General features: G+C 40.7%; 1 protein-coding gene across 2 annotated transcripts in view; it reads left to right on the top strand.

Moving 5' to 3' along the window:
- Positions 1–7,023: 7,023 nt before the first annotated feature.
- FAM135A (family with sequence similarity 135 member A) overlaps positions 7,024–18,977 on the top strand; it is a 79,744-nt gene continuing 67,790 nt past the window's right edge. The window contains exon 1 of one of the 2 annotated variants that reach the window (XM_053938414.1): positions 7,024–7,227. The gene's annotated coding sequence lies outside the window, so the exon portion shown is untranslated. The remainder of the gene's footprint in view (positions 7,228–18,977) is intronic. The other variant, XM_053938415.1, reaches the window with a different exon arrangement.

Below are 18,977 nucleotides of genomic sequence, written 5' to 3'. Positions count from 1 at the left end.
GTAGTAATAATGAAAGTGTTTGCCTTTAGATGCAACTTTCTTTTTCACCTTCGAATGACATTTAATGCTATGCTATGGCCAGAAATCTTCAGAATATTATTTCTCATATATTAATTCAGAAAAAAACCAGTATTTTATTGCAAAAGCCCTTTATGTCCACTGAGTCTGTTTAAATGCTTGTCTGATATTAGAAAAACAAGATGTCTCTTTGGACTTTGCTGTTTCAGGATGGCATTTCACTTGTGTATTTCCATTTTCGTACCTTTCAAATTATTATTATCATCATCAGGATCTTAAAATCTCAGCATTTCATAAGTTCCTATCTAAGCAATTGTTTCTCTTTCAAGACAGCATTTTAAATCCAAAATATAGGTACAGCCATGGTAGATTTAAACAAATGATCTGACAGTACTGAAATTGTGCAATATGATTTAAATTTTGCAAAAAAGCATTTTTTTAACATTTGAGGTTGTAAACTTAACAGCAGCTTTGGAAAGAATCAATGAAAGACCATCAGGATATCTTAGTGATTTTCATATTCTAACTAAATATAAAATACAACAGTTGAAATAGAAAATAACACAGTTGTTTGTATTAAAACCTCCTACTAACATATTCAAAACCAAAAATATCATTTGAAATTATGTACATTACATATTTTTGTACTCCCATGTTTTAGAAACTTAATTGTTGACTGACACCAAAGATGTACGCAAAGCTTTTAAAACATTTCCACTAACACATGTGTATTTTCAGGAAATCAAATAAATAAATGAGACTTATGTTTTAATTCTCCTTCAAATCTCAACAAAGTTTTTTCAGTTTTTTTTTTTTTTTCTCTATTCTTCTTGGTTTTTTGTTTGTTTTTTGGGGGGTGGTATTTTTGGGATATTTTAATGTGATTGCAATCACAATGGTGGGGATCTCTTGTGCCAGTCTATAATAAACCAGTACAGGACTCATGCTCTTTAAGCTCTGGCCTCAGGGCATACATGACTGTTTATGTCCTTGACAAACACAAAAGAGCAAAGGAGTGATCAAAATAGGGTTGAATCTCATAAGGTTTTTCTTCTCTTTCTTTCCATCTTGTCACACCACACTTCTCTGTCTCTCTCTCTCCTCTTTTCAAGCTTATTATGAGAGCTGAGTGCTCATTTGAACCATCAGTCACATGCTGTAGAATAAATCCATATGGATTTATTGTATTGCTGTGCTTCCCAGCTCTCAAAAGGATATACTCTCATTTTAAAAAGAATGGTAAATCTTATACTGCATAATCAAACAGAAGATTGGGAAAGACACTTTACACAAAAGACAATGATAAATAGCAACACAGAGAGTGGGGGAAAAGCATCTAGTGGAATATTTTAACTATTATTTTTAGGCTTAGTCTCAACAATTTTCATTTGTATTTCAGAAGCAAAATCAAAAAATACATTAATTACTGTTAGAAATTATATCCAAATTGGGAAAAAAAAAAAATCAGTAGAAAGAAAGCATAGCTCCAGAGAAACCAGATAAAATAAACTGCCCCTCACCTCAGAAAAATTCAGCCAAATAACACAAGAGATAAAATACTCCAAAAGATGGTGGAACCACCATCCCTGGAAATGTTCAAAAGATGTATAGATGTGGCACTTGGGGACATGGTTTAGTAGTGAACATGGCAGTCTTGGGTTAACAGTTGGACTTGATGATTTTAGAGGCTTTTTCCAACCTTGACAATTCTGTGATTCTATGGTTTATGGTTCTCAATGCACAACATAAGAGAACTGTTAATGTTAAGTGCAACCTAGGATAAAGCAAAATGTGATTTCAGTATAAGAAAATACTTAGCATTAAGGTCTGATCTGCTGGGCTATGGAATATCCTTCCAAGAGCCAGGGCAGAAGGCCCCAAGGCAGAAATCACTTGGCATGTGACCTGACCACTGCTGGGTGTTAGCAGGAGCAAGCCCTGGGCATCACTGAGAGGAGGGTGAAATTTCAATGTGGGTGCAGCTGTGGGCAGAGACACAAGGTCCCAGCCCTCCCATGACAGGGCAAGGAAACAACTTGGAGAAAACTGTTTTCAGAGACTCTACAGTAGAGTCCACCCAATACCCTGCAAACAGGGCACTTCTGATCTCATCACTGCCTAGGAGAACTTGCTCCAAGAGTACTGCTGCTGCACTGAGGAAAGTGGAATTAGTTTCTATTGATGCCTTCCCAAAAAGGGTGAGAAATTGTTAGATGTTGACATGATTATTAAGTATTCCTGCATTGAAATATTTAGGTTTGATACATGAGAACTTGCTAAAGAGCAATGACAGTTAATGCAAATTTATTTCCTGTAATGTCTCTTGGCATTAGAGTTTTTAAACAAATCTTTAAGTAGATTACTTTCTTAAATCCTAGACAAGAGACTCAGAATTATTTTCTTACATTTCCTTCCCTCATTCTCCTTCCCTTCTGCCTTTCATTTGATGAACACTAATATCAAATGAAAGCACATATGCTGTGCCCTTGACACTTGCAGTTCTTTCTTGTGTAAAGAAAGCCAAAACCAAATGCAGCTTTCTCTGCAGAATCTGTCTTTCTCAGCATTTCTAACTGACTATTGGTGCTTTGTTCCAGCATCCTATGGACTACATTTCTTCCATATCCTTGTTTCTTTTTTTTTTTTTTTTTTTTTTTAGAAGGGTAATTAACATGCTGTATTTTAAATCCCTTTTTTTTTTTTTTCCTGCAAGCCTGCATTGCAGCCTTCTAGTGGGTTCTCTGCTTCCCTTTTTCCTTTTGAATGTGCTTCCACCTTTGGATCATCACCTCTACAACTACAACTTCTCAACTGATCAATTGATCTTGCATTAATTCTGTTCCCATCTTTACTTGCACAGTTCCAACACCTAATTTGTGTCCATTCATTAAATTCTATCTCTAGCCACTTTAGAGGTCCCTTATTTAAAGTCAGGGCATCTAATCCGAAACTCCTGTGGCTGTGTCTGGAACCACTGACAACAGCAATGGTATGAAGGTTTCCCTGTATCGTTGTTAGCATGCTGTGTGTTAAAAAAGCCAGTTCCTTATTTTTGCAACCACTTAATACCATGCAAGCTGAAGGCAGCTACAGCACTGAGTTCCCAGTCTTGAGCAGCCTTTAGAGAGCCTCTCCTGACAAGAGGAAGCTGACCTTTTAAATTCTATTGCAGTATTTTTATATCTCTCATTTATTCTCCATACACAATTTGTTAATTTTCCTCCATTTGCTTTGTAATTCCCAAACAACCAAAAAATTATCACTATTTGTCATATGAGGAAAAGTAGCTTTTAACCAATCTTCTGTGAATCCTGTAAGTATTGCATTTTTTTATTATGTAATAAAGTTTAAAAGCTACTTTAGATTGTTTTGACCAAATTATTTAAAGCAAAAAAAAAAAAATTAAGTGAAATGCTTTCTATTTTAGTAACATACTAGCTTAATTATGATTTTGTAATTATATATTCTAATTAGAACTTTGCAATCCCTTACAGTTCACAGAAGCATATTTTCATTCACTGTTTTCAACACACAGTTATCAAAATATTCTCAAAACATAATTAGTTTCTATGTTTTCTTATGATTAAAGCCATTGCAGAGGATGTTTCACACTAATCTGTTATCCAAAAATGAACGTGCTTAGTGCTGTGTATCCTATATCTGGATATTTATTTAGGGCACATAGCCAAATCTGGCAGTTGTCTAGAATTGTGTTTTTATTGAGCAATCAGCTGAATGTTCATTCAGCATTTTTCCATATTTTGACAGCTAACAAGCACAATCAACAGCTACTTCTCTGACAGGACTCATTCCTCCACTTATACTTACCCAGTTTTACATCCTAGACACAGTTACACATGAACCATCCCTGTGATACAATGTTCACTCCAAATCTGGCAATCTTTACCGTCCTACTCTACACCCTGTGTTTTCTTCTCTGGCAATTTTTCTGAGATTCCAGCTTTCTCTTTGTCTACCTATGTAAACTTCTCAGAAAAACAGTTTATTTACTCCACACTCTTCTTGAATGGCGTCCCAACACACACTTATGCACAGTTACCAAGCTTCCTTGTCAGAGTATCTATTGTGGGGTTTTTTTCCCAGGAATCTGGACTGAACCTCACAGAATATTCCCAGACTGGTGGTTCCACTCAGCTTCACTAGCCCTTTACTACAGTATTTCCACAGTGTGCCTGTCTATACTACACACAGGAGCAGTGCAGAAAGAGCCCCAGGTTATCACTGGAGAGGCTGGCTCTGAAACTGGAAGCTGGGCAGTTGATTTCATGTGGCTTTACATCCGGGTTCCCAGTCCTGCTTCTGGGTTCAGCTGCTGGTGGCTCCACAGCTTTTGTTTCTGAGTCTGCATGAATTTGATGCTAGCTAGAGGATACAGACCAGTATTAGTGCTGTATTGAACCTGACAAACATAACCATACATCAATAACCTATTTTTTAAGAAAATCCTGGACTAGAAAAAATGCTCAGTCCAGCCATATGAACTAAGGATTTAAATTCATTTAACATGGAAAAGGCAGCTTCATCAGAACTCAAATTGCAGAAGTGGTTTCTAGAGTCTCCTACATCATACCTAAGCAATCAATTACTTCCAGGCTTCCCTTTGTTAGTTATTAGTGAGAATAATCTATAAGTTCATTATAGGTATCTCTAATAAGCAACGCTTATCAGTGCATCCAGGCTTGACTAGCTTTTTGTGGCAGCTCATACGTGCAGCACCCAAACTTTAAAAATCTCCTGAAAACAAAGACAGCTTTGGACTGAGGGAGCTGCTGTTCCCTAAAGTTGTCTTCATTCAGAAGGGCTGTCAGATCATCCCTCTTTACATGGACAAACAGGGAGGCAGCAGAAAGCACATGGGCTATGTGTGGGATGTCAGTGGACCCCATCCCTGGTACTCACTACCACATGCAAAAGCAGGACAAGGTTTTGTCCAGCCCAGTGGCAGCTGGGCTGATTGATGATATATCTTTACAAGTGGATTTTTGTGAGGGATGAAATGAGATTTCTCTAATGGCAGTTCTGCCATTTATAGGAACAAGCTGCCAGTTTTTGGCTCCTATCAGTGGACAATACAGTTACCAAGAAATGCTTCCTGCATCTAACAGGGAAGAAGCCTGCAAGACATATTCTCCTAATAGCAGAAGTCCAGCCAAGGTTAAGGAGAGATAAAATAACAAAAAAAATTACAAGCCAGACAAGAATTTATCTGTGCAGATATATAAAAGCCCATCCAAACTGCCAGGCTGACTTCTGGACTATTCAGCAATCAGAACATCTTCAATAAAATCTGGCTTTTGAGATCCATGGGCATTATCTGGTGCTGAGCATCTTTTAGTACAAAGCTGCTGAATTTCTGAGGCAGGTCGGAGGCATGTTTAGGCCTGGTGAGACCTTGTGTCAGCCATGCACAACTACTCCAGTATTTTTTTGGTTGTTGGAACTGACTCTGTGGGACCACAAAGCAGTTACTAAAACCAAAATAACCAAGGACAAAACCAAAAAAATAGCAGAGCCACTAATAATTTCAAAACTGCCTTTTTAAAAAGCCTTGAGACATTCACACGCTCCTGATAAAACAGATGCAAGTTTCATTTAAATCATTAATCTCCCATGAACTGAAATCTCCTTCACAAAAATTAAATTTCCAAATAGCCATGGGTTCAACCTGCAGTAAATTTCTGCCAGCAGTACAATCTCAATCAGATTTAACAGAAACAAAAGGTGCTGAGAACTCACAAGGATGTCTCACAAAGCTGGTTTTGGTACTTCATGGCAATCAGCTTCTCATCCCTCTGTCATTTACCCCAACCCAGCATCAATCTGGCTCCCTGCCTTCACAGTCAATTTACTGTTTGCATGTCTGGATGCTAAATCAATTGGTGACAAAATTATTGAAAGAATTCTATGCAAACACTAACATAAAATTTAACATTGCTGCCACCTGACTGGACTGAAAGACCCCTTTAATTAAAAGCAAATTGCCAGCATTCCAGTTCCTCTCTCTGCAAAACAGCTACAGGGTTAGGCATTGAGAAAGAAGCACACACTGGGAGTCTGAAAAACTATTTTTATACAAATTTTATTTACATCCAAGATTTTTTTTTTTCAGATAAAGGCAGGTAGATATAAGGGGAAGAAGAATAGGATTTTTCTTCAGACAAACAATCATTCTGTTTGCAATAGTTCTCTGAACAAACTCATTTTCAAGCTACATGTCACACTTGTTAATGAGACAGTCGTACCCAGCATCCCTCCTCCTCAGTGTTGAGGAGTCAGTTTTGTTAGTGTCGTTTACAGCCGATTTACTTCTATTTTGGTATCACGGACTGATAAAAAGTCTTACTATAGAAACGAGAACTTTTTCTCAATAAAGGCTCATTAGCTCCAGTCCTGCACCTGCTGGCGAGTGCCCCACAGCCCTGCCCGCCCGCCGTTGCCACCCAGCAGCCCCAGTAGCCTTTTCCCCGCGGGCTGCCCTCTGCTCCGTGCCCAGGCCGGGGCAGCGGGCACCGGGAAGGCAGCGGGCACCGGGAAGGCAGCGCTGGCGGCCGCGGCAGAAGGCAGGCCTCCCCCGCCTCACAGCGTGCGCCACGAAGGGGTCTCTGCGAAGCGGGCCGCGGGGGGAAAGCAGCGAGGGCTGAGCCCTGGGTGGGTCGCGTCCGTGCCGCCCCGGGGGTCTCCCGGCCCTTCGGGGCCGCCCCAGCCAGCCCCGCGGAGCCGCGGGAGGGGCCCGAGCCGCGGCGCGGCGGCAGGGGGAGCGCGAGCGCGAGCCGGGCGCGTCCGGGCACAGCGGGGCTCCCGCTGCCAGCAGCGGCCGCCGCGGGAGCCGCTCGGGAGACTCCTCGGCGCCGGAGCGAGGCGGCGTGGAAAGCCCGGCGCAGGAGCCGAGGATGCGGCCGCTACCACCGGCCTCTGCTTAGCCGCCGGCGCAGCCCCCCCGGCGGCGGCTCCGGCGCCCGCCGCCCCTCGGCGCTGGGCAGCAGGAAGCGGCGCTCGGCCGGCTCCCAGCGCCCCCCCCCTCCCTCCCCGCCCAGCGCAGAGCGGGCGCCGGCGGCACGGGCCGTCGCGGGAGCAGCAAGCGCTGGCGTCGGATGCCTGCGCTACGCCATCCCGGTGCTGCCGCGGCCTGGACTCCGCGGGGAGCACGGGCGATCGGCGGGCAGCGGCGGCCGCTCCTTTGTGTCCCAGGTCGGTGCCGGGGAGCGGCGAGGGGGTGCAGGGTGCTCGGGCAGAGCGGCAGGACCGTGTCCGTCCCCTCCCGAAGGGCTGGGGCAGGCGGGCACCCCTCCGTGGCCGGCCTGTCTCCGGGGCCGTGGGCACGGCGGGCGGGGGACTTGTTTGTGTCGGTCTGAGCCCCGCTCCCCGCAGGAAAACTCGGGGAGCCTTTCGGCAGCCCGACCGGGTGGGCGGGCGGCGAGGTGGGTCGGGGGCTTGGCCGCCTCCGCCGCGGGGCAGGGGATTCTTTCCGAGCCCCCGGTCGGGGGGCGGCTCGTGGTCCCCGGGAGCGACTCGTGGCCGGAGAAGTTTCTGCCCGGGCAGCGTTTCGCCGCCGCTGTTGATTGTTTATCGCTCCGAGGCGGCGCCGAAAATAGGTCAGAAATAATGTCTCGCTCGTCCCCGCCGCGAAGTGTCCGAGGGCCGGCCGTGGTATTAGGCGCTGCTGGAGGCGATGGTGCCTTTCCCCTCCTTCCTTTCCTGAGAAATACGGGACCCTCGCAGGGTTTGAAACAGAGTTGAGGGGGAGAGGAGGGGGCGTCAATTAATTATTTATTTATTTTAAATGTCGGATTCTGCGTGCAGTGTGGAAAGTTGCTGGCCGGAGCGTTAGGAATAACTCGCAGCTATTTCCTGGTGCGCGGAGGGCGGCACTGGCGGCTCCCGCCCTCCCGGTCCGAGCGGGAACAGCCCGTTCTCCTCGGAACGCCGGCAGAGCGGGGCAGGGCGCTGGGGGCGGCGGTGCCGTGCCTTCAGCAGATGCTCGTCACCCCCGTTACCGTCCCTAGGATCTCGTCAGGGCTCGGTTAACCTCGGGGCGCGCTCGGCAGGATTTGCATGATCAGTAAGCGCTCTGGTGGAAATAATGTTCGTTTCTTGTATTTTAAGCAAAAATTCGAATAGAACCAGTTTGAAAGCTTTATTTGGTAATTATGCGTTGCAAACATGCTGCTTGGAAGAGAAGTTGCATAGCGTAACAGATTTTTAAAAACTGTAATTGGGGGATTTACAATCATGTTGATACTATAACCAAAGAGATATTTGTGCTGATGTGTTTAAGCCCACTTCCTCTTTCTCCTGGTTGCAGAGAATTTTGCTGACTGAAACGTAAATAAGCTAATGTTTGAGATCTTACATTTTATCAAGTAGAGTGGACATAAATTTCGATTTTGTTTTACTGGGTTTTACTTTTTTTTTTTTTTTTTAAGTGGTTCTTTCGACTTGCTTAATGTCTTATAAATAGGCAAAGCCTGAGGTAAAATCCACACGCACCACCTTTTGGTTTGCTTGACTGATAGCAAGTAGCAAATGCTGCGGAATCTGTATTACTCTGGAAGGGAAGGCATTACATTTTCTTCCATTAAATAACTCCAACTTAGCATTTTGATTGTGAAGATAAAATTGCTTGCCCTTGTTGAGGGATAAATAGCACAGCCCAAACCCGGTTCGATAAATCTCTGGTTTGCTGGAACATTATGGCTTTTTTATAATGAAAGAATTCTGGATTTGTGGGGCAATAAATTAGGTACTCCAGCATAATTTTTATTATTCTGTTCAACAGTTCATTGCCCTTTAAAGCTGTTTTGTCAGAAGTGGACAATAATCTGGACTCTGGCTGTATCTTTGCACGTACTTTAAATGAATGAAGCACAGAGTTGTAATCTTGTTCTGTTTCTTCCATATGACTGTACCAGTAGTCACAGTCTGACTACCTGCATTTGGTATGCCTGAGCACAGATATAAATTTTAGTCTGCATTTTTCTTGGGTGGACCAATTGTTTTCTTTTTCCCACCATTCATTTTCCCCCCTGTAAGTGGCATAAGTAAATTCTCTAAGCTTTCATTTGGCAATTGACAAAAGTCAGAGAATATGAATTTGAACTCATTCTTTGGAGTGGTTTAAATATCCCTTGTGTGAAATACAATCCTACCCTACTGGTGAGAGTTGACTGATATTTGAAAATACTGGTTTTGAACTTAAATTAGCCCTTTATTAATAAAAATGATTTGTTACCTTCAATTCAGATTATGGTCAATGTGACTGGCTTGTATAAGGTTTGGCATGAATAGTAATCAGTAATGGTAAAGTGCACACAGTAACCAAAACCTGTCTTCAAAACTGTGATTTTGAAAACATGCCAGACAAACCAAAACAGTTGTTGATTCAATTTGATTCCATTGCGATAGAATTCACTTTTGTTTTGAGTTAAGTAAAACCTCAAAAATAACACATTGGGCTCTGTTCAGATTTCAGAAGAGCCAAGCCCTTGCATCTCTTCTGAAGCCCCAGTGATGGATGTGACACTGTTACCTGACACTGCAGTATTGTGGTTTTAACATTTCCCTTGGCAGCACATGGGTTTCAAAGCTCAGTTCCAGGACTGTCTCTGGTGCTTTTTTCTCACAAATATAGAATTAGTGAATTCAGTTCCCAAGCAGGGAGAGATGTGAAAACTGAGATCCATTGCTCACTCCGACATTCCTTGTTGACTTTGCTAGTCAGTTATCTGCTGAGAAAGACACTGACAAGTTCTAGTGGACTTGGTTGTGGTTTTGAGATATGATAAGCACTCTTTGACAGGATGTTTCTATCAGTATCTCATTCTCAGCAGGTTACAGTCTGGTGTTTTGGTGCAAGCTTCTCATGCTGGAAGTGATTAGAATGGGATATGAATGCCACAGTCATCTGTCTGCCTGGGGAGGTGCATGGGAAAGCAAATCCTGGCAAAGGAATGAGGCAGATTACTTTGAGTGGCAAGGTTTTGATCTATTGAAGGTAAAGGTATGGGAGCCCTTTATGAGCTCTGACTCTTGTACTGTTTTTTTCCTTGAAGAGAACCTGGTTGCCTTTACCAACCTAGGAGGCAGGTACCCAAATGTTTATTAATGTAATGCAGAGAGTACTGATGCCTGTGTCTCTCTCTTGGCCTAGTTGCTGTCCCGAATAAATTTGTAAGTTTAATCAGTACCAAAGATGGACCTCGGTGTGAGAATCAACAATCAAGGGCTGTGAATTCTTGTTACTGTTGACCTTGTTTCAGTGTTTCAAGTTGTTTTTGTGATAAAGACTAATGTTTCTCATCCTTGCTTGGTAACTGTTTCATCTTGTACTTTGTGTTTTGTGTCTTGAAGTCTTTTTTGTTCTTTTTCATCTCCCAATCCCTACACACTATAGGACAGCCTTGGCAGAATCTTGTTAACCATGGTGGAAGAGTTGCAGTTTTATTGTGTGGGTTTTCCCCTTCTCCTTTTTCTCTGTATGGAAAAATACAGTCTCACTAGTGCTTTGTTTTCATAACAGGAAAGATGAGTAGCACCTATGTGTTGACCAGCCATTGTCCCTGATGGATATTTGTTTTGACAGCCTGTTGTTGTATGTCAGTTACCTCTGACAGGCTGCTGCTCAGAGAACCTGTAGCCTAAATAAGTACTACTGTGTCAAGTACCAGCACATGAATTTCTTTTGGTTAACTATGAACATAACTCAGAGTTTCTTGAATTAATAATTATTTAATTTTGCATTCAATATTCCTCCTAATGAACAAGCATGGAAAATGTGATTTTTTTAAATTAATGAAAAGTTTGTTTATCTTGCAATCTTCAAAACTTTTTAAGTTCCTATATCCTGGTGGTACAATTCAGTGGTTACAGTGGTAGTGCTGGTTGACATTTGGACTTGATGGTCTTTAAAGGTCTCTTCCAACTTTGATGATTCTATTCTATGGTTCTATAAATCACAATCCTGCTGCTTTAAAACAGGAATGAGAGATTGGTTAAATCCATTCAAGTCACATTTTTGGTCCCTGTGAGCTTATTACAATCGTACTATGCTTCTTAAAAAAAACACTAGTTCTATGTTTTTCTGCCACAGCTAGGCAAAGCAGTAAAGTATGTCCTTACATTCTGTTAGTGTTAATGCACCATGTGTTTTCTCCTTGGCAAGACACATGATTTTATGTTTGCTACACATCTGCTGATTTTTGCCTTCTCTAGCATTTTGCTAAGCACCTTTTGAACATATTCATTTGTTGGATACATGTCATTAAGTATTGTAAGTAGAAAAAGAAGTTACTGTTGAAATAGGAACATAATTAAATATTTATGCTTTCATTGATAGCAAAAGCAGTTGGTATTTAGTAATGTGGTATTGCTGATATTTGTAGAAGTCTGTTGTACAAACCGTCTTCCTCGAAGAACAATGCATGGAACCTTTGTGGTAACAAGAGTATACAACAAAGAGTATACAAGAAAAAAAATCTGAAAGGGAGGAAATAAGTTTGCCATAGTTTTGGGTCAGGAAGAAGTCAGGTGAGCAAATTGTGTTTATTTCAAGCAGGAAATTGGTGACAGCATTGTTCTTGGAAAGAACAGACAGAGAAATAAGGAACAGAATCAAATCTCACAGAGCTCAACTTATAAGTGGAACAAAAGTTGAAAATGCGAAAGTAAATTATTTTTTATTAGATGGTTTCAGTGCTTTTTTTTTTTTTTTTTTTTTTTTTTTTTGGTAATGGATTTTCTGTAGAGGTTTTGAAGTTGGGAACATTTTTGTTGTGAAGAATTTTGAACTTTATATTGTGCAAGCAATTTTGTTGGAAACAAGATAAAAGTTTCACTTACCAATAGGTTTTACTAAAGATAAATGAAACATGTCCACATTTCTGAATTGCAAGTCTTACATCAGAAAGAAAGGAAAATATACAAATTTTGCTGTATTTAGATTTCTAGTGAAAAGTTATACATTTGTTAGCTCTAATACTATAGAATTATACAGATATATATAGATATGTGTGCATATGGTTTGCTGAATCTTGTTTGTGAAATAAATCACAAAACTGTACACACCCAAATTAAGAAGAAATCTGTAGCATTCAACAGTTAATTTTACAAGAAGCTTTACACTTGACCTCTGACATTTTGAAATAACAAACTGACTTGTTTTCCAGATGCAAGTCTGCTTACTATAATCACAACCTTGTTCACGTGCTGTGACCTAATGAATTAATCCCTGTAACTGACAATGCCACAGATCACTGATTACCTGTTGCATAAAGGATGTTGAGAGATAATGCTTTATTGTGCTTTCTAGCTATAAAATAAACTGAATTCTCCTTATGCTTTAGATGATTTTTTTCTAAAGTTAGTAAGAAAGATTTCCCTTTCAATTTTCATATTAGAATGGCCTGCAGCACATTTTCTGTCTTCTTTCTATTGAAATTTACAAGGAAAATGTTGTAGTATTTGTGCTTCTGTAGAAGAAGCTGTACTTTCTCCCCAGGCTGTCAATTCCATTATTTCTTGATGATTTTTCTATATAATGATTGTGTATTTCCATGTAAAAAAATCAGTCTAAATAATGTAATTAATGCTCCTGAGTTTTAGTGGCAGAGGTAGTGGTAGTTGCATATGTAGTGCTTTTAAAGTTAATTATAATTGCTTGCCTGTCTATTTATATGTGGCTGATCTAGCTTTCTATAAAGGCATATATATGTTTTTAAAAGAGATTCTGGGTAAATTTTGAGATTATACCAGCTATCAGGTAATTCTAGAGCTGATGTTTTAGGTACCTCTGACCTTCAGTCCCTCACTGTGGTGAAAAAATCCAGATTAAAACATGCCAAGGTATTGAGGATATTTGAAGTACTGAAACAAGAAACCATGGATAGTAGAAAACATCTTTTAATGCTTTACATGTAAAACAGCTTAGAGGAAAAAACCTTGTAATGAATGAGGTCAATACTAGATCTGAACGTGGAAGTCAGGACCTAGTTCTCCACATTTGTGCCCATTCTTTCATGCTGGGCTTCTTTTTCTAATGAAGGCCCTTGTTGCTGGGGCAGAAGCTCTGATTCATAGGGTTTTATATGCTCTTAATTTTATTTTGTATGTCCTGAAGAGACAACCTGTGGAAGCTGTATTGTGTGTCTCTGAAATTGGTTTGAGTGCCAGCTAATGCTACTAATGTTAGAGCTGAATTTGAGTCTGTGACTAGAATCTCTAGCAGATGTTACCTGCCTTTTGACAGAAATGTGTAAAAGCTGGTGGAGTTTAGCTAGAATGATGAATTTTCATGGCCAGTCACTGTGCCCTTCTCAGGTAAGAGAGGAAGGAACAATAACCTTTTAGAAAACCAACCAGCCATGCTATCAGCAGGGTAGGGAAAGCCCCTGATGACTTTGGTTCCTAGTTGTTGGGCCTTTTTTTCCCTGAATGTTTATGCTATATTTAAGGGGTGGTACTTGTTCTAGTTGTAGCAAATTTGAAAGCAGCATGCAAGGGATTTAATGATTACAAAACGTTAGTAGCAGAATTTCTAACTAAACATGACAAGTAAATGGTAGAAGAAAAGGAGTGAACAAAAGCTGTTTTATACAAAACATTGTCAAAAATTGTTTAAGTAGCATTGGTGATGGTTCGAGCTAATTCAGAAAACAGTTTTCTGATTTGTTTTGATGTAACCCTGCAAGTCTACCCATTGAAGTTACTAAAGGTGATAATTAGATTTGTTTTGTTTCCAATGTGCTATTTTGGAAACAGAGTCTTGCCATTTTAGGTTTGTGTCAGTGTTTTTAGCAGCTTCTCACACGTCAGCATTGTTCTGTTAGTGAAATGCCATGTGGGGAGCAGGAGGTAAGAGGAGCATGAAGCCTTCAAGCTGCAACGTAAACAAAAGCAGATCTAGAAACGGAATTTGTTAATGCTGCTATACTTGCCTGTTTCATAGGGACTCTTTAGTAAGATATTCTCGCGGTGTAGTGGGGGAGGAGCAATGCCAGCACTCTAAGGGAGGGTTGCAGCCTGTGGAGCTCAGATGGAGCAGGCTGTGCTGACTAGAGCAGCCCTGTCGCTCTCTTCCTCCATGACAGGGAGCAGAAGAGCCCTGTTTCGGCAAAAATGGTGCCTGTCTCCTGATACCAGATGTGTTGGTTGATTACTCTGCAGGCAGAGCATGTTTTTGGACCTGTTGGGACAAAGCTGCTGGAAGCTGCTCAGCTTTCTGTCCTTCCATGCCTCCTTCTGGAAGGAAATGGTTTGGGGTGCCAAGGAGGGCTCCCAGGTGAGATGTTGCCTCTCTGGGAAACCAGGCCTGTGAGTAGAGAGCAGAACTTGTCCTGTGGAGCAGGGTGGAGGTTGGACAGAGCTGCTGCTTGCGCTCTGGGGTTGTGTCCTTCCATGGAGGAAGTGGAACAGGGGTAGGGTGTTATTGTCCAGCTTTTGTGGTGAGTCAAAGAAAGGAATGGAGGCTAAAAACACTGCAAGAAGGGGCAGTTTCTTTCACCCTGCTACCGAGACCTCTTTGCTTTGCTGTGCCAAGGCTGTGGCTTGTGGAGGCTGAGGGGACAACTGGCCAGGGAACTGCTGTGCTGTGCTGTGCTGCTGCGCGCTTCCCTTCCCCGTGCTCGATGGCGCTGCTATTTGTGGAGATGTGCTTTGAAACCGGATAAGGAAGCGATCTGATCAAGCCCTGCGAAAATAGATTATTCTAAAATGGTAACTAATTAATTTTAAAATGCTGTCCCACGAGCACTGTGTTGGCAGTGTTGAGGGGGCGATGTATTGCTGCTATGAAGATGTGAATGAGCACATGAGGGAGAAACTTCTGAAGCTGTTTCTAGTGTGGAAGTCTTAGTGTAGTTTCATGGACAAAGTTGGCTTAAATTCTTGCTGAGCCCTTACTCACCTCTTCAGGGTTAGATGTTAATATAGGCACACTCCAAGACAGATCAGTGCAGCTGTTTATGGAATCATGCTGTATTTAAATCAGTGAAATGTTGCTGTTTAAATTAAAAACAAAAAAAACCTAACCAACACCCCCCCCCCATAACCACCAATAACTTACAAAGTAATCTCCAAAATATCTGTAAAGGTTTGGTTTGGTGCTGTGAGGTTTTTTGCCTCCCACTACTGCCAGCACAGTTGCAGAGATGGCTGTCTGTGGCGTGGGTGCAAGCAAGTCTGCAAGGGTAGCAAAAGGATATAATTTCAATACTTTGCTACTGATATATAATGTGCTGTTTTCTCAGGGTGCTTACTGACACCCTATCTTCTTATAGTGTGCATGCTAAGATCTGCTCACTTTGTTCAAGCTACCATCACAGCTGTCCACCAGTGCTGATCAGTGTTATCTTTACTTGACACTTGTTTCTTCAAAGACTTTTTTGCTTGAGCATTTCTCAATAAAAAAGCACACACAGTACTCTGCATATTGTGTTCAGTCCCTTCTCTTCTAAACAGCTAAAAAAAGTAGGCAGTGATTAAATTTTATTGTATTTTTTTTTCCTTGGGAGTGGGGAGTGTGGGTTGGTTGGTTTTATTTGTTTGTGGGGGTTTTGTTTGGTTTTTGTTGTTGTTATTTTGCTTGTTTGCTTGGGTGGTGTTCTTTGTTTCTTTGTTTGTTTTCTGTTAGGTCAGATCTGTTTTGCTCCAGGCTTCAGTGGCAGAAAAAAGAGTGTGGAACATTAAGGACAGAGCATTAAAATCTTGTGCTTGGCTGGTTTGGGTAATAACTAAGTGAACTTAGAAGTTTAGATATGTTTCAGCTTAGTGCTCTTAGATTTGGAGGTGTACAAGACAAGCTGCTGGAGGTGCCACCTGAGGTTGCAGAGAAAAGTATCTCCTCCTCATCTGGTCAATACGAAGATAAGTGAGCATCAAGAGAGCTTAAACCCTTAGGCCAAATTGACATGTAGGTGTTTGTTTGCTACAATATGTTTCTGAAAAGCTTTAATGCACATTCTGAAATACTTTTTATGACCTCGTTAGGTCACAACTTGCAGTAGCAGTCTGCTGAATTGTCCTTCAACTTTGCACTTGTATCATTCATTCCAGAACTAAATTGCACTTTGTACTAGAATAATATGGATTTGACTGTAAAATGAATGCATGTTTTGCGGAGCAGAAAGGTTACCGTTATATACAGGGTCTTAGAAGCTGAAGAGAGGGTCTTGAAGAGCATTAGAAAATCATTAACAAGGGAAGAAAAAAAATAAGAATATATGACTTTTCTCAGCTACTGAGAAATAAAAGCTGTGGGCAGACATTATGAGACATTAAAAACAATGTTTTATATTTCCAGTTTTTAGGTTTTTTGTTTGGTTTTTTTTTTGTTGTTGTTTTTTGGGGGTTTTTTTTGTGCTGAAGATCAAAGAATTAAACTTGTAATCTAAATGTATGTGTTATAATGCTGACCTCGATTTGTTTTGTTAAAATGGTAGGAAAATGGAAACTAACAGCAGTAGTGTGGCCAGCAGGACCAGGCAGTGATTGTCCCTCTGTACTCATCACTGGTGAGGCTGCATCTCGAATCCTGTGTCCAGTTCTGGGCCCCTCACTACAGGACAAACATTGAGGTGCTGGAGCGAGTCCAGAGGAGGGCAGCAGAGCTGGTGAAGGGTCTGGAGCACAAGTCCTGTGGGGGGCTCAGGGTGTTTATTCTGGAGAAAAGGAGGCTCAGGGAAGACCTTATCACTCTCTACAACTACCTGGAAGGAAGATGTAGCAAGATGGGGATTGGTCTCTTCTCCCGAGTAATAGGTGAAAGAATGAGGGAAAATGGCTTTAAATTGTGTTAGGGAAAGTTTAGATACAAAAATTGCTTCACTAAAATGATTGTCAAACACTGAAAAGGGGTGCCTTAAGGCAGTGGTGAGATCACCATCCCTGAAAGTGTTTAAAGAAGTGTGGAGCTGGCACTTGAGGAAATGATCTAGTGGTGGAGATAGCAGTGTTAGATTAAAGATTGAACTTGATGATTTTAGAGGTCTTCTCCAACGTTAATGATTCTGTGATTCTGTGAAAAAAGTGAAGTCAAGGATTATGTTTTTAAAGATGTAGTAGCCATCCCCAAATCAGCTGCCTTTATATTGGGTTATTAACATTAGCTGTTGAAAAATAAAATAGTTTTTGATACAGTGCTCCTGTGTATTTCTGAAAGAAATTATATTTGTAAAAATGTCCTGTTGGAGTCACTGGTTTTCTTTGTTGGCTGATCCAGCCTATCACCACCAATGCTATTACTGTAGGAGCTACCAAGGAAGTGGTTTTGTGACCACTGATCCTGGATCAGATTTACTATCAGATTATCCCCTAATGTAGCTTCGATCAGGCAGCCAAGTTTCACATTCCTTAAGTTAATAAGAGTATGCAATATATCATTTGTGCTAACTTAATGCCTACTGTAAAATACAGGGAGGAAATACAGTAGCGATTTGGCATAATGCCTTCCAATACAAAATTAACCTGTCAAATCTAAACTATATTTACTGTCTTGTCAAAGAATGACCTCAGAGCAGGTATTGGAACAATGACTCAACTCTGTAAATTTTGCTGTTTTATTTACAGAGGACAATAATACAGAATTATTACCTATTAAAAATAATTTACTGATCATATATTGTTAGATTTATTTTTCATTTCTCTTGAAACCAAAGGTTTATTTTTTTGAAAACAAATTTGCTTGTGGTGGGAGAGAGGTTGCAGCTTTCTTTTGGAGATTTTTGATTCATAAAATGTGACAGAGTAATGACATTAACAATCATTGCAGACATTTTAATGTCAAATTCATCCATCCATATGAAAGTTATTTTTCATTTAATGACATTGTTGGGACATGGAATTCAAAGAGAGAGCTTTCTTCCTTTGTGTAAGTAGGAAAATGAAGTATGTTTTAAGAACACTTAGATAGACCCTTAGTGTTTTATGAAAAAACTATTCCAATTGACGGAATCAAATTATTTTAGTAAGCTTCCCTCTCCTACTTTATTAATTCTTATCCGATACATCCTTCATAAATTCAGTAGTTTATAAGAAGGTGAATATATTAAGCTATGCAATTTGGGGTTTTTTTAATCCAAAATTTATAGCCTGCAATTTATTGGATTTTTTTCCATTTACTGTAAGATCCTTATATGCTTTTCATGTACAGTTCCAAAAACTTTGATTGTTAAGTAGAAGCACTTCATTTTGGTTTTTCCCCCCATAATGCTCTTCTGAATAGGTTAGGAAAAGATAGATTGTGAGTTCATTAATGGAAAGTGATAAGCAATACAAGCAATTAATTTACAGACTTATTTCTACATTTGCAGATGTATTTCCAGATACATTACTGCTGCTGTAGTTAGAGGTATTTATTTTCATCATTGTTGTTGAGGTAGCTCAGCTTTACTGCTGATTTTCATGGTCCACTCTCCATAGTTCTTGGCATGAGTGTGTGGAAGTTCATTTTTCTCACTCAGCCAGTGTGTGGGATCAAAGTAGGACAAGGTGGCTGGCATAATGTAGTAGCACATATCCTGAACTGCTACTGGTTATCATCAAAACACTCCATTTTAGTTGTTTCTGACTCAAAAGCAATCACATTTGTGCCAGTTATTTCATAGCCCTCTAATAATTTTTAAAATGTGGGTTTTATTTTTATGGGAGGTCTTTGTAAAAGGTAAATAAATAATTCATTTTGGTTTGTTCATGTTCTGTTTCCATTTTTCTGTGCAAACTACTGTTGCAAGCATTGTTCAATTCATTTTAATGAGAAAGAGGAGAAGGGATCTCAGAGATGATGCAGTTTTTGTTTAGCATAAATTGTTGGCTGAAGAGAGAAGAAGTTAGTGTCCATACTGGGAGGAAAAATACAGAAATCTGTAAGCATGGGGTCTGTTTTGCAGCAGGGGTTTTTGTGGTGAAGGGAGAAGAACACATCAATAAGAAAGAGAGCTTTTAACTGTGCT

Source organism: Vidua chalybeata, chromosome 3 (genome assembly GCF_026979565.1).
Source record: "Vidua chalybeata isolate OUT-0048 chromosome 3, bVidCha1 merged haplotype, whole genome shotgun sequence".
NCBI lineage: Eukaryota > Metazoa > Chordata > Aves > Passeriformes > Viduidae > Vidua > Vidua chalybeata.
The sequence above is the reverse complement of the archived record's forward strand: the minus strand, read 5'-3'. Positions and strand labels throughout refer to the sequence as shown.